This window comes from Carcharhinus amblyrhynchos, chromosome 32 (assembly GCF_965287045.1).
Source record: "Carcharhinus amblyrhynchos chromosome 32, sCarAmb.v2.hapA, whole genome shotgun sequence".
Lineage (NCBI taxonomy): Eukaryota > Metazoa > Chordata > Chondrichthyes > Carcharhiniformes > Carcharhinidae > Carcharhinus > Carcharhinus amblyrhynchos.
Window position 1 is genome coordinate 20463922 of NC_137355.1, and position 17308 is coordinate 20481229.

Here is a 17308-nt window from a genome sequence, read left to right on the forward strand (position 1 = left end):
TTCGGTCTGCCGTTAAGACAACAAATGCAATGTTAGTATTCATGTCGGAAGGGCTAGCATACAAGAGCAGGGATGTACTTCTGAAGCTGTAAGATCCCATTTGGAGTATTGAGAGCCATTTTGGACCCCATATGTACGGAAGGTTATGCTGGCCTTGTAAAGGGTCCAGAGGAGGTTCACAAGAATGATCCCTGAAATGAAGAGCTTGTCGTATGAGGAACTTGGTCTGTACCCACTGGCGTTTAGAAGGATGACGGGGGATCTTATTGAAGCTTACAGGATTCTGCAAGGCCTGGATAGAGTGGACGTGAAGTGGATGGTTCCATGAGTTGGAAAAACTAGAACCAGACAGCACAACCTTAGGCTAAAGGGACAATCCTTTAAAACAGAGATGAGGAGGAATTTCTTCAGCCATGGAGAGGTGAATCTGTGGATCTTTGCCATTGAAGGCTGTGGAGGCCAGATCATTGTGTGTCCTTAAGACAGATGACTAATAAGGGGATCAGGGGTTATGGGGAAAGGCAGGAGAATGGGAATGAGGAAAAAAACAGCCATGATTGAATGGTGGAGCAGACTTGATCAGCAGAGTGGCCTAATTCTGCTCCTATTGTCTTATGAAATCCAAGTTACCCGCTAGGAAAATAAAGCCACCAGATTCCAAGGCTTTAAAGAAACAAAACAAATAAAGGTCATAAGTGAAAAAAATTACAATATCTACCTCATACTTCAAAATTGAATTAAAATTAGGTAAATATGAATTAAAGGCAAACTGTGTTTAAAATCACACTGCACAGTGAACAGCAGATACAATCAAGACAGTTCCCACCGATTTCTTGGCAACCCACCCAGATGTCAGTAATCACAAGGCCACAATATCTTGTTAAAACTTCATCTCCTTCATGAGGGATTTCAACTCTCTTTGCTGGACTCTGAATTCCCTTAAGCACCATTTCCCAGTGGTTTAATCTTCTTTTCTTGACACTGCATTCAGCAGGATTTGCAAAAGTGCACTCCTGCTTCTAAGGGTGCAATTCGAACTCACTGCACTTGGATTTCTGGGGATAATTAACTGAGGGAAAGCCAACTTTGATGGATGAGAATACATCCAAGTTGTAAACAAAGGTTGGCAGAAAAAGTGGTTTCTGAACAGCAAACCACCTTCACAGAAAATGTGTTGCAGGCAATGTCAGGGTATGCTTCCTTGAAAAGGAAAAAATACATCCAGGAGCACTCTGGATGATGAGAGGTAACAGGTGAAGATGAAAAGGAAGGAGCGCACATAAGACAAATGTCAGATAGAAAATGCAATGAAGAATCAGGCGAAATATAAAAGGACCAGAGAAGTAAAAAAACTACAAGATAAGCAAGGCGAAAGCATAGAGAGAGACTGGCAACTATTATATAATAAATCTTGGGATCTCCTTTCAAGCATACAAATACTCAGTGGCAAAAAAAGGAGGGCCCATTAAAGTTAAAAGGGGACTTGCATGTAGAGACAGGAGAAATAGCAAGGGTATTATACGAGTACTGCTTTTTTTTTTAAGCAAAGAAAGGTGTTACACAAAGCAAGATGCTATTCAGGCCAAGGTGAGAATGCAGCTAACTGGTACACTCAAATTTGCAATTGAGAAAGTGTTGTTAGAAAGGCTTTCCTTAAAATAGACAAGGTACCAGGATTAGATCCAAGGGTGCTGAGGGGAGAGAGAGAGTGGAAGTTGCAGAGGCACAAGTGACAATTTTCAAAACTTCCTTAGACACAGAGTGGTGCCAGAGGACTGGAAAATGCAAATGTTACACCCTTGTTCAAAAACGAATGCAAGGATAAAACCAGTAACTACAGACTGGCCAGTTTAACTTCAATGGTAGGGAAACCTTTGGAAACTGTAGTTTGGCACAAAAATCAATAGTCATTTAGACAAGGACAGGATAATTAATTAAGGAAAGTCAGCATGGATTAAGGGAAAATCAAGTTCAATTAACTTCAGTTTTTTTGAGGTAACAGAGAAGACTGATAAGGGCAATGCTGTTGATGTAGTGTATATGGAATTTCAAAAGGCATTTAGTACAGTGCCACACAACCGACTTGAGACAAAAGTTCTAGGTATTGGAATAGAAAGGAGAGTGGGCTTTAGGATATGAAATTGGACAGGGAAGAGATGGTCGTTTATCCAGATTGCAGGACATGGAGGTCCTCAGAGGGTCAGTGTTGGGACCCTTGCTCTTACTACTATAAATTATTGACCTAGACTATGGTGTTCAGGGCAGGATTTCAAAATTTTTAGCGCATAGAAAGATTGAAAACATCAACTGTTATAGTCTCACCTTGATGTTGATAGATTGGGCAGATGAGTGGTAAATTAGGTTCCAGGGAAAGAAGTGCGAGGTGATTCATTTCAGCAGGAAGAATATGGACAAACAGTATAAAGCAAAGGGAGGACTCTAACAGAGGGATCTGGGGTATATGTAGATAAATCACTACAGATGGTATGTTGAGAAAGCAATGAAGACATACAGTATCTTAGGCTTTATTAATAGGGGTATTGAGTACAAGAGTAAGGAGCCTATGTTGAATTTGTACAAGATGTACTGATGTCCAATTCTAGGCACGATACTTGAAGGATCCAAAGGCATTGGAGAGAGAAAAGAAATTCATAAGAACAATGGATTCCAAGGATAAAGAACTGTAGTTATGAGGATAAATTGGAGAGGTGGAGGCTATTTTCTTTGGAGAAAAGGTGGCTGAGGGAAGACTTGACAAAGATCCTGTGGGGTATGGGTGGACTAACTAATGAGAAACTGCTCCCATTCAAGAAAGCTAGAGGTAACAGGTTCACAATTTAACTGGCAAATGAAGTAAAAATAATTGAATCTAAAGGGCACTTGAGACTAGAACAAACTTTGAGAAGGTCATGGCGCAGATTTGATTGAAGTATTCAAAAGAGAATTGGATTGCTATCTGAAAAGAATCAATGTGCAAGGTTACAGGGGTGTGACTCTAGATAAAATGCTCTCAAGAGAAACAGTGGACCAAATGACCTCCTCCAGCACTGTTAAGATTAAGATTTAAGCCAAAAATGGCTCCAGTACTTCTGAGCCCTCATCTTTTTCCCTACGGAAGCACCGACCTTCTGCCTACTTCGATTCCCCAGGATTTCAATGAACCCCATCTGTCTGGGGCGAGATAACAGCTTCTAGAGATTCTCTGAGGTTCAGACTGCAATCAACCTCCCCTTTCCCAGAAAAAGTAAATTGAAAATAGTGACCTTCAGTTCCACCATTTCAATGATATAAGCCTTTTAGGGTTCACTGAATAATTTTACATAGATTTTAATCCAACTCCCAAAACAACACAATTCCTCGGCTTCATTTCTTTGCAAGCAGTATAAACATTAGCTTTAATTATGTAAGCCCACTTGTTTTATGGCTTCATCTCTTCTAATCTGACTTTAAACTTGGTAACATTCAGAACTCCCATTTTCTTTTACATGTTCTAGAATCTCTAAGCCCAGCATTTTAGCTATCTTCACTACAAAAGTCATGAACTAGATATTTGCCTCGAAGTCCCAGACTTGAAGACTTTTAATAAATTGAGGCAGTTTATATGTCTATCATGGTAAAATATCATTCTTCTTTTAAATGATACGATGGCCCAGAAATGTGACATCCTTTGTCATTGACTGTAAGGTCTACATATGAGATGTTTGGTCCAGTCTGGCATGTAATTGGAATCACAGTACAAAACAGTTCCAAACCTGTCACGGATAATTTTACTCAAATGCCACTAGGGCTGATAAGGAAAACGGAAAGAATGTCTCACCAGTGCAGTGGTGGGTGATATTCTGAGGTAGAGCGGAGGCTCATTGTTGGGAAAGAACTAGCGTCTGGTTGTAGAATACCTGACCTTTGGGTGAGCAATTAATACCAACACCATGTGCCAGAACCAGCTTTTGTCATCTCTTGCCTTGACAGGGGCAAGAATTTTGACAAGTTTCATAAGATGAATCAGAATCATGGATGGCTGCAGCACAGGTGGTGATCATTTGGTCTATTTTTATAAGCAGACTCTAAGAACTCATTTGATCCCAGTCCCCTACTCTTTTTGTCATGAATCTGCAGCATGAGAAAATGCACCTAGTACTTCATTGCACAATCCATTACACTGGCATATCATCCACCAGACCTCATTCGCCAAAGCAGCATTTGTCATTATGAGCGCAATGGATTGTTCCCTCAACTCTCATTCTATCTTAAATGTAAATGTGAAACTCTGCCTGCTTTGAGCCATTGCAGCTGTTGTCAACATATATACCTTTTACTTAACAGTAGCAATTGCAGTAACTATTCAAACAGGAAAAAGTAGAACAAGTTTTTCTCATGTTAAGATTAGTAAAATCCATCTCCAAAATCATTCATCTATGACACCTTGATGATTTTATGAGTACTCGACATTATTTAGCAGAATTAAAGCTGCACTGTCTTTCGATAGCTAGCTTACCGAAGTATTTTTGAAGAACACTGGGGCAGTCTGGGGAGGAACAAACATAAAAAGTGAACACAAATAGTGAAACTGAATGTTGTGACCTTCAATTTTTGCATAAGATATAGACATAACCAGAGAGCAAGCTTTAATTATTACACAACCAGAAGTAATCCAAATGGACAGCTTACATTGGTCATGGAAGCATTTTTTTAAAAAATGCAACAATGTTATTCTTACTTTAGCAACTTTAATTTTGCCAATGTTGTGGATAACATACGAGCTAGACATTCAGAGACAAAAAGACTAGTTCAGCTTCCATTTAAAATGCAGCAAAACACAAGTCTGGAAAGACGAGTGCACAAGTTGTAAGATATATTTTAAGAGACTAAAATCAGATACGGAAAGTTTAGCTCTGCTCAGATAACATCAATTACGACGTCATAGTTTGGAATAACGAATGCCCCGTATTTCTCCACATCCTCTTTGTGCAAGTTCAGATCCGTTACGAGTAAAGAAAAAATTGTTGTACCAACTCCCCTGAAGGAACTGTGATGCAACAGCAGATTCAGTTCCATGATATTAATAAGAAATTGTATGTTTCAAAAAGTTAGCTTTACTACCCACGAACCTTTTGAGAACATGACAAGTCAAGGAATATATTCATTGAGGGATTCCACGCCCCAGATAGATTTAGACTAGGCTTTTAGATATCTATTCCTTTCCCACATGCAGTACAGAATCAAGATCATTGCACCAAAGGACAAACTGAAGTGATTCTGCATGTTGAAGCTACAGGTACTTATGAAATTAGGATTCAAATGAAGTGGCAGGGCAATGGAAAACAAGTGAACCTATTGTTTGCAAAACACTTCCAGATTGAAGTACGCACTCACCTTTTGCCCGAATGCAAATCATCAGTCTTTGTGACCTCCTTTTAGGCTCAAAGCTTGGTGTCTCTAACTATCATTTCCTAACTATCATTGATCCTCAATCTTAACGTCTACGCTGCAGGCCAGGCCTTGGTCTTTCAATTTAAAAACTGGCTTAAAATAAATGCCAAAACTAATATTTTAATTTTAGCATATAGATATTGCTCAGTCTATACATTCCAACTTTGTTGCACAGCAAATAGTCAACAGCAGCAATAGACTTCTTCAGTGCACACTTTATTCTATATCATATTGTACTGTTATGCTGTTGCAACATTCTCATCTCTGCTCTACAACAATCAGCTTCAGATACATCCTCCTGTATAGAATTCATCCTGTTTAAAATAAAAATCCAAACACATTCATTCCCTCATGCTTGGAAACCGTGGAACTCCTTAACTGCCCACAGCCCGTCCTACCTACACACGTACAGGTTCAGAACCTTGGTGATGCCCAACAAATATGCAACAGAATCTAGTCAAAGCTCATGAACTATTTGATTTTCCTCTGTCAAGATGCCAACATTAAACATATTCTAACCAGCTTGAGACATTGATACATCAGCTTTATGGTTGGTCAACAGACAGCTCCCACATTCTCACTATTTTCAAATACAAAAATTACCAACATAGGTTACGAATTTTATATCACACCCATCTCCATTTCTCAATCCCAAAGCAAACTGACTAAATGTTATGGTAACTGTGATAGCCAACTTGTACATAAGGTCCCACAAACAGTAGAGCTAAATAATCAGATGTGTTTTGGATGGAAGTAAATGCAGGTAAAGACAGAAGAAAGAAGCCCCTGTTCTTCAAATAATGTTGTATGATCTTTCAGCTGGCCCTGCAGGCTTTTGGTTTCATTGAACAGAATAAAATTCATACATGGTCTCCCAAAACTTATAAACTTTATATGGAACAAAACTTGATAATGAGGGAGGTCAAAAATAAAATCACAGCTCCCAAGAATATGAAATTATTCTGCCAACCAGTCAATTATACATAGATGTATACAAAGCATCAGAAAACTGAAGCCTTAAGGCAATAAATACAAGACACTCGGTGAGGAATTTGGCAAGAAACTTCTTTACAAAGAACAGAGAGAATGTTGAACTCATTACCATGTGATTTAATTGCGATAAGTGCATGAAGGAAAAGGAATGCTAAGATATGTCGATAGAGCATGATGAAGTCGGGTGGGAGAAGATTCGCGTGGAACATGAGCACCAGCATAGACTTGTTGGACCAAACACTTTGTTCTGTTAAATCCTACATACAGAAAATTTCAGGCCAATTCCCATTATAAACCTTTTTAAAAATGCAGTTATTACAATTGCCAAATATATATGCAGACTTAACTTAAAGACATGAACAAACAAATCTATCTACTACCGATATAGTTCGGCCACGGAAATACTTTAGTATGAAGAAATTTCAGTAATTCACCAGATACAAAGAAAAAGGATTTAAAAATTGTAGGTCGGATAAGTTGAAGATTAAATTACTGTTTCATTTGATGTGGTTTTCCACAGCACTAGCAATGCTAACACCAATAAAATACATTTAATTTGTTAAACATTACTTAGTAATGACACAAGTTACCCCAAAACATTTCACGTATAATGCAAAGGGCTAGGTTGGTAGATGTTTATCACATGCAGGTGAAATCCAATGACAAGAAAGAAATATGGCAGCCAACTTCATGAGGATCCAGTGTTGAGCGAGTTTCCATAAAGTCCATTATGGCGCACATACTTTAAGATTTGACATGTCATCTTCAGCCCACTACAATAGCTACATGTCACTTCACTCATACATAAGTGGAACACAGGCTTCACCAACACTAAAAAGATAACACAGATGGCAAGAATAATCTTCAACAGAACAAAAGTAAATGAAAAATATTTTCACAAGATTTGAAAATTATAAGTTCAATTAATGACAATACAGTACTGACTTCTGAAGCATTATATATTTTAGTAACCCAAGTCCTGACATTAATAGCTTCCACTTTTTCCAAAGAGGAACCAGTCATCATATCTTCATAACAAGGTTTGATTACACAGATGTAATATCCACATCACAACAGCTGTCTTCCAATTTAAACGCAGATATAAATACAGTGCAAAGCACACACAAGGCCACTTTGTTGACATCATGCATTGTTAATCACAAAGATTGGATTTCTGTTCTACTGCAGAATATGCAGAAAAACTAAAAACGCTAGTATACGAAACTTCGAAAATCCCTTCAAAATTGGAGAAGGGAAAAGTTTCAATGTGAGTCACACAGACAGCTGAACAGTCAAACCATTGTCAACATACAGACCAGCTGGAATTTAAACCGCTAGCACAAAATGAATAGGTAATTCAAATTAATAATTACACTACAGTCACAACACTGGGAAATGAAACCTCAGTGATATCCCATTTCAATTGCCCTAAACTGGGCAAAATGTACTAGTCTCTCCTTCTTAATCACTGCTAAATTAACAGTTCAACATTTTAAAGACCTATAAGTGTAACCTTGTAAAAATTATCCCTGTTTTCATTTTGATAATTATGTTATCCCAATAAACTTCCTTTGGGAAACATTTTCTGCAGTACTTCCTGATGATGCAGTCATTAAGCCAGTCTGAGCAGACAGAGATTCAGTGTTGCGACATAGTTTATTTAGCATACTGGTACCAAAATGCTCTGGGAAAAATTAATGTTAATACACTTTAATATTGTGCCAACGAGCTTCTTGCATGATCCTCATTCATCTCCTATAATTGCTTCCACTAATATTTAGTGCATTTTACATTGCTCAAAATGTAATACCCATGCAACAATTCCTGCTAGACGTGTGCACAGATATCTATGTTGGCCTCACTTAAGTATGAGCAAAACTATCAAGTAAAAGTCAAAGTTGCTAAATTTTGAAACTCAGTCTATAAGCTTATTATTAGCACCCGTATTTATTCTGGAGAAAGTGGCACACAAATTGATTTTAAAAACTTGGCACATTCAGAGGCATTCCAACCTAATGCCACCCAATGGTTTTCTAATTTTCTTAGAACAGAGCCAGACGCTGCACTGTTTACTGTGAAATGTTGCATTTATCCAAACGCCACCATAACAGTTCCTCGACTTATGTCAATTTATAGGTGGTGCAAGGAAATCTCCATTCCAATAGTATTTTACCCCCAAAATCAACAACCCTATATATTATGTTCTGGTGAAATTAATCAATTCACAGCACCAGTCTGACTTGACTCTTCAATGGCTCAGCTGCTATAGACAATTAGATGTGCAAAATCTACGAAGGTCCCAGACTCAATCCTGAGTTTGTTCAGAGTTAGTTGCTCAGCTGTTGAAGCAGCAGGGATGCTACAATTGACTTCAACATCTGATCTTTTCTCCCCCATCCTTGACCCAAAGCTCCCTGCTGGAAATGCTGGCAATAGGACTGGATCCTCCTATAATGCCTCCTGCTTCAAAAACAGGTCAACACTTGGGTGCAATAAAAAGACTGCCACTATCCTGGAACTAAATCACAACATGAATCATCAACTTTCAGGACAGGACCAGCCAAGTTTGGGGATTTTGGAGGCCGGAATCATGTACACAGCACCAATTAAAGACAATATTTCAACAGAATACAAACATGCAAAAATTAGAATAGGATGCAGTGTCTCACTAGTCAAAATGACAGAACACCATGACATTCTAGATAAATGAGTGATGGGCAGTTATTTGCACTCCTGATGCTTCTGTAGTAACAATTTGATGCAAACATTGCTGTAGTTGTTTTAAAACCAGTGTAAAATTTTACTGTAAGATTAGAAATTTAACATGTGGTTATTGTAAAAACCAAAATGTTTCTGTAATGTGTAAAAGGAAACCAAGGTTACTTTGAGTATGTGAACAGACTAATTTTCCCTTATCTTTCCCCTTGGGCAAGAAATAACTGCAGTGATTGGAATAAAGATACAAACCTTTCAGCACTATCCTTCAAATTACAGACCACGAAATTGCAGCAATACACTTAGCACAAGAATGATAATGTAATACTTTTTAACATTCTTCAATAAAATTCAGTGGAAAGAAACAAATTTCTTGCACAAGGCTTTTCCTAATGAAACCTTCCAAAGATTTTGGAAAAATAGGTGGATATTACAACTTTATTTGTATTCAGAAAAACTTTTTTAAAAAAATCAATTTATCCTATGAAGTATTGATTACATCTTTAGGGAGCATTTTGGAAATACAGGGTGAAGTACTGGTGGTGGTTATACAGCTGTCATGGGTTTTGTGCTGTCAAGCGAATAAATTGAGAATGCAAAAGCAAAGTGCTTATGGAGATGATTTTTGTGTTGCTCACCGATACTAATATGCGATACGCCTGGTGACAATACTTGTGACACAATACTGTAAACTGTAGCATCAGTGATGTCTAAATGCTACTGAACATAACTCCACCTTAATACTGCTGGTCTGACATCTTCCCTTACATGAAATGGAGAGTCAGGTTTCAGGATTATGCACTTCTTAATGCTTCACACGATAACAAATGTACTTGTATTCACCAATTCCAAAATTAAAATCACAACCCTGAACTGCAACAGCGTTGAACTTGAATCAGTTACTACACAAAAACCACATATTGCTGCAGAATCATTCTGATAGTTGTTGGGTTCAAATGAAGACAGTGAATGCTACTAAAATTTGGAGATCTATTTGAATACAACAATTAAAATTTAGAAACTTAGAAGTACCAAGTCCATGGGCCTAAAGATCTTTGGCAAATCCTAAATACCTTTTACAAATCATTTAGTTTTTTTGTGATCTTGTACATTGGTCGGCGATTTTTTAAAAAAAGTCAGCCAAAACACATTCTCTTAAAACACAGCAAGTGTTCAAATGGATGCTGTTTTAAGGCACACCACGACTTGACAATGCACATTTGTAAGCCAACCACTTCAACCTTACCACATCTTTTTCCTGGTAAATGGTAACTGTTTTTACTCGGAACCACGCCTGAAGTTTCAGGAAATGAGCACAGGCTTTGTTTAATCCAGGAATTTGAGCAGTAGCCACTCAGTTCTTTTTGCATGATTGGGAAGAGGTCAAATAAGATAAAAGCAAAATTTAAGTCTGTACAGTAAAATTGTTGCTGGCAGCCTTCTACCTAGGCAATGAGATGGACACACAGTAAACCAGTCTTTTTTTGAAAGAATGGAAGCCAATCCTTGAGGGACAAGATCTGTTACAAGTGTCACTCTTGAAACTGTCATGTGATATTGTAGATTGTTTGGGACACTGGCACCTATTACAAGGCTGCTATAGTCATGGACTGTCACAGTAGCACGTGCCAGCACATAGAAAGTGTTTAAAAAAGTTTTAAAAGTTTATTAGTCAGTCACAAGTAAGGCATGCATTAACACTGCAATTAAGTTACTGTGAAATTTCCTTAGTTACCAAGCTCCAGCGCCTGTTCAGGGCAATGCACAAAACCAGCACCGTTTTCAGATTCATGGTGAAGCTTGAGCACCTGGAGGAAACCCACGCAGACACGGGAAGAACATGCGTCATTATTGTTTTAGTACATATTTACTTCCCCTCCCATGGTACAAAAGATTGACTGCTTTCCAAGACACCTCAAGCACGCTATTTAAATAATTAGAACTTGAAATTGATTTATTTCTAGTTAGAGGATACCCACTGTTTTGGGACCAGGGTATACTCAAAATAAAGTACAACTGATTAACTCAAGACCTCAAAAAGCAGTTCTGCTAACAGCAAGATTAAGAGGATTATTCTGCACAAATTTCCTGTTTTCAACGGGTACTTTACACAAACAGCTTTTTAGCTATTTGGGTTTTCATGAGTCAGTCTTGGCTCAGGAAGAGCACTCACCTCAGTTAAAATATTACAGGTTCAAGCTCCACTCTATAGATTTGAAAACATAATCTAGGCTGACACTTTACAACAGGACCAGCAGTGACAGTGTCAATAGTGCTATTTTTCAGATGATTGGAGCATACAAACTGCTGACTAGAAAAGATCAAAATCCATCAAGTTCACTTTGTACCATCACGGTGATTGCTTGACACAATGATAAGAGTTGCCTACTAATAGCAGTTAATCTCTATCAATTTTTCCACAATGATGCCTGGAAAACTCCAGTGGTGAACAGTTTTGAGAGCTACATGTCCAATGTCATCTATTCCTCCCACATATTCACAGTTAATCCATGTGCTGTTTCAAATTACTCCTACATTTTGGGGTACAGCGAAATGCGAAACCTTGCAGGCAAGTCCATGGCATTGTACAGAGAAAGAAGTCTCACGATACCAGGTTAAAGTCTAATAGGTTTATTTGGTAGCCAAAGCCACTAGTTATTGGAGCGCTGTTCCTTTGTGAGGCTCACTGAAAGCTAGTGGCATTTACAGCGCTCCAAAAGCTAGTGGCGTTTGCCAGCAAATAAACCTGTTGGGCTTTAACCTGGTGTTGTTAGACTTTTCATTGTACAAAGAGCCATGGAGCTCTCCTGACCAAGCCTTCAGTCAAAATATCTGATAATTTCTCACTGCTATTTGCGGAACCTCAGTGAAAAAAGTGGATGTCACATTTCATAGAATTAGGATCTGTACACTACAGGCGGCCATCATTTGGCCCATCGAGTCTGCACCAACTCTCTACAAGAGCATTTTACCCAGGCCCTATCCCTCTGATCCACATGAATTTATCCCATTAATCCATCTAACCTACACGTTGAGACACTGGGGCAACTTAGCATGGCCAATCTACCTAACCTGCACATCTTGGAACTGTGGAAAGAACTATGGAGGGAACCAATGCAGTCACAGGGAGAATGTCCACACAGTCACCTGAGACAGGAATTGAATCCAGGTCCCCGGCAGTGAGGCAGCAGTGCTAACCATTGTGCTGCCCAAAAACACCTTCCTTTACAAACTGCAATAAAAGTTTCAGATTTAATTGGGGACTTATTTGGTTTACATTCCCTCCTAAGTTTTGGACAATGCTTACATTTTGCATTTGGGTTCATGGACTACTCTGATAAATTGGACACTTGTAGAGAGCACCAGGATAACCTGCAACAGGATTTCCATAATAACCTAACAAATAAATAGATAATTGGTCACATACCAACTAACAACGTCTCAAATTCAATCGCAGTACTCCATTATCTCAAACTGCTGTTGCAATTCATATTTAGTTACTTGGAAGAGTTTCTGAAAGGTTACTCTCCATCACTGAATCTGAATTTAGTTTGTAGGCTCAGAGAAAGATACTCTATCGTCTTTGTACTGGATAGTATTTTTCAGTGTACAGACCACATGACAATTTAATCTTCATAATCAATTCATAAAAATATCCAATCTTTAATACTTAAAAATTCTCGATGCTATAAACAAATCAAACTGAACCGATCAAATGTCCTTGGACATTGTACAGTGGTGCATAAAGCCTGACCATCCAGTTATAACAAACTTAGTTTTATTCTTTCTCCTTCTGCACTGTAGGGATTCTTTGATTCTTTCACAAATTTTTATAAAAATATCCAAAATGTTTTTTGGATTAGTTGTACTAAGATGATGCATCAATGTTTTGCTGGAAAAATTGCCAAGATGGTGCATCTTGATCAAATCAAACAGGTGGACAACAGTTTATATTAAATCCACGTCAACCTCCTTTCCTAGGAACTTAGTAAGCACAAGGTTAAAAAAACTTAACATTACTCTCTAATTGTAACTAAGCCTGGATATATCCATAAGAATTCAACCATATTGATTTAACAAGGTTGTTTAACTAGTTCCAATTGTGTTTAAGGATCCATTGCCCAACTTTAAAAACAGGGAAGGCATTGACTCTATACATGAGCCACAAGAACAACTATAAAGTGGATTTTATTTTTGTAGATTCTGTTTGCCTTTTCTGTGATTTAAGGCAGGAGAATGGAGATAGACTGCAGATGATCAGTCATAATCTTAGGTGTAGAACAGGCCTGAGGGGCTCAATGGCCTACTCTTGTTCTTATTGCAAAGAAACAAACCATTCTAAGTGATTGCCGTGTTCTATGAAAAGGTCAAATGCAGCCTTGGGCAAAATTAAACCGGTGAGTTTTTCATCAAGCTCACTCAGGAAAATTACTCCCTTTGTATTGTATAGAAATTACTATAGAAGAGTATGGAAAGAAACTGATTTAAAGTGAATCATTATGTTTTGACAATCACAGTACAGATTACAACATTAAACAATAACCATGTCAGCAATCTCATCTGTTTTGACCTCAATGCAGTACAATTTCTTCGACAGGAAGTATGGGGTTTAATATGGGTTTCATCCACACTGTACATGGCGAGCAGTCCCAACCAAAATCAAGAACACATTTCATTCAAAGAGCTGAAATCAACCTGAAATGTCAAGTGTGATTCAATGTAAAGCTCTTGTTGACAGCAACCTGCAATATAAAGGACCCAATGTCACTCGATACGCACATTCTCAAACCTTCATGTTTCTCCCTATACTAATGTCAAGGAATTGGATTCAGTCTCCTCTTCTAGAGGTTTCCAGCTTCAAACAGGTCTCTAGACCAGCAACACTAGCTAATGGAAAGAGGTGAGTAACACACCAAGATTGCAAGACATGAATAATACTTCCCCAGATTCCTTATGAGATTAACCAAACAGCAATACTCATACAATTTAGCTTGTCATCTGAACCTCCCTAACATTACAATAATTATACTCACTACTTTCCCAAGTTGGAGACAAAATTTTGCTACATTTCACTCTATCTAAAGCTCAAAATGGTATGGAAGAGTAGCCTGCGTGGCTTCAATGCACATTGCATATTCTGCAACCCCAGCCTCCACTGTCTCCTATGGGATTGTGGATAACATAAGAAATGACAGCCAGAATACAACAACTTTACATAAGAACATAAGAACATAAGAAATAGGAGCAGGAGTAGGCCATCTGGCCCTTCGAGCCTGCCCCGCCATTCAATAAGATCATGGCTGATCTGTCGTGGCTCAGTTCCACTTTCCCGCCCTCTCCCCATAACCCTTAATCCCCTCTCTTATCAAAAACCCATCAACCCGCTTCTTAAAAATATTTAGCGAGGCAGCCTCCACCACTTCAACGGGCAGAGAATTCCAGAGATTCACCACCCTTTGAGTGAAGAAGTTCCTCCTCAACTCCGTTCTGAACCGCCCCCCCCTTTATCTTGAGGCTGTGCCCCCTAGTCCTACTGTCTTTTTTGAGCGGGAAGAGTCTTTCCACCTCTATCCTATCCATCCCATTCATCATCTTATACGTCTCAATGAGATCTCCCCTCATTCTTCTAAACTCTAACGAGTACAAGCCTAGTTTATTCAGCCTCTCCTCATAGCTCAACCCCCTCAACTCCGGTATCAGCCTAGTAAACCTCCTCTGCACTCCCTCCAGGGCCAAAATATCCTTGCGCAGGTGCGGCGCCCAAAACTGCACACAGTACTCCAGCTGCGGCCTCACCAATGCCCTATACAGCTGCAGCAAGACCTCCCTACTTTTATATTCAATCCCCCTCGCTATGAAGGCCAGCATCCCATTCGCCTTCCTGACCACCTGCTGCACTTGCAGGCTGGGTTTTTGCGACTCATGCACAAGGACCCCGAGGTCCCTCTGCACCGTCGCCTGCTGCAGTTTTTCGCCACGTAAGTAATAGTCCTTCCTACCATTCTTCCTACCAAAGTGGACCACCTCACACTTGCCAACATTAAATTCCATTTGCCATTTCCTGGCCCATTCGCCCAGCCTATCTAGATCCTTCTGCAGACTCTCCACACCCTCCGCACAATTTGCCTTTCCCCCAATCTTGGTGTCATCAGCAAATTTCGACACCCTACACTCGGTTCCCTCCTCCAGATCATCTATATAAATGGTAAATAGCTGAGGCCCCAGCACCGACCCCTGGGGCACCCCACTAGTCACCAACCGCCAATCCGAATAGCACCCATTGACCCCCACTCTCTGCCTCCTATTTGACAACCAATCCTCTATCCACGCTACCTTCCCTAAAAGGTGACCAAAGTTCAGAATCTATAATTTGCAGACAGAGGAACTCCACAACAGTGAATTAATAAACCAATCCTGTGTATCACATGCAGTTAACTCACTTCAAGAGTTTGCACATTTCTAAATATGGATTTAATATTTGTTTAAAAATTGCCATCAGGATAGTTGATAACATGGAACATTGAATTAGAAAACTGCTATACTCATCTTCCCAGTTTCTACATATAAACTAGTGTTAAAAAATTGCATTGAGATATTTCTGGAGAGAGTTTGTAAAAATTCCACGAAATCAGTACAGGAAACAGCAGCACCTATAGACAATACAAATCATTACCTTTAAGAGTATACTGAAAACCAATAAACATACTTTAGAACACGAGAATATTCACAAGGGTAAATTAAGTAATATTAAATGATAAACTCAATGATTAAAGCATCACTTCATATGACCCACTCCTGAATACCTCTGAGCTAAAGATAAAATGTGCATCTGTAACAATTCTGAACTCAGATATACTGAATATTGACTAGAAATTGGAAGTTCATATACAATGGTGTGAAACTGCTTGCCCTAAGATCGAGGAATGAGATTTTGTTGAGCTCCAGGAATGCTAGTTTGTTCCACACTTGTATTACAAGATAGGAACAAGTGGCAACATACAGCAGCAAAGTATGCAACACAGACTGTAAAGATTCGATAGTAGTAAAATACAGTGGCAAAAGGAATCAAAATCATACAAAATGGCTTATTTGTTACAGTACATAATCCATACTCAGAGCAATGTGCAGGTACAGACATAATAGATCTCATTCTCATTGCACAAAGATTCATGACTATAATATTGAATCTCCACTACTTTTTATCTTTCTAAACCTACTGCATCAATCTTGCAACATTAAAACAAAATGGCATTGCAAAATAAATCATGGATTATATTAAAAGTACAGCAAGAGGGACCATTTCTTGTCTTCAACATATCCTCATTTAAAATTTTCAACAGCAACTGAGAACCAAGAGATGAAAAATTCTGGATGAGAGCACAGATGCTGTTGAAACAATTAGTTTTGCCCATCTCATGGAACTACAGAAGAACTGGACTGCAAGAACTTTTGATGCAGAACAGAAATTAAGAGCCTCAGGACTCAATGATAAAGAGCACTGATTGCATAAATCTTTTGCTCACAGCATCTTTATGTAGCAAATGCTTGGAGGGGAAAAGAGAACAGAAAACCCTCAGGTATAATTATGTCTCTAACTAAATTAGATGTTTAGAAACAAAACAAATTGAGAGGCTAAAAAGTTCTGTCATGTAAAAAGTTATTGCAATACAGAATGCATGGCTACCTGAAGCAAAATCAGTGCAGTTTTAGACTAGAGGAAGCCAATCGTTTGTAGCTGATCTCATCATTACTTTACCCCTTTGCCCATTCCCTGTTGCAATTTTTAAGATTAGCAAATGTTTCTTGAAATCACTTTTAAAAGAAATCATGGATTTGTTTTGGAATATGTTTCGGGGGGGGGGGGGGGGAAACGAGGGTGTATTGTTTGCGGGGAGAGAAAGGAAAAAAATTGAGTTTTAAAGCAAAACTTTGAGTAAACTGATCCAACCTTTGTTTGCCCCTTTGAAGAGGAGCCCCACGCAATTTTTTTCTGGGTGATGACAAGTTAGTGAATCATTTCAATCTCACAATGATGACAAGTCTCTTTTTTGTTTGTGGGAACCATTTAAAGTTGCTGGGATGAGAAGTCTTTTTGTTCGGGGGAACTAAGTTGCTGGGGTGACAACTATCTTTTTTGTTGAGGGGGAGGGGAGTCACTAAGTTTTAAATT

The 17308-nt window shown here is 38.7% G+C and overlaps 1 protein-coding gene across 1 annotated transcript in view; it reads right to left on the bottom strand.

Annotated features, from left to right (window-relative positions):
* furina (furin (paired basic amino acid cleaving enzyme) a) overlaps positions 1-17308 on the bottom strand; it is a 101034-nt gene that overhangs the window by 82353 nt on the left and 1373 nt on the right. The gene's annotated exons all lie outside the window — the stretch shown is intronic.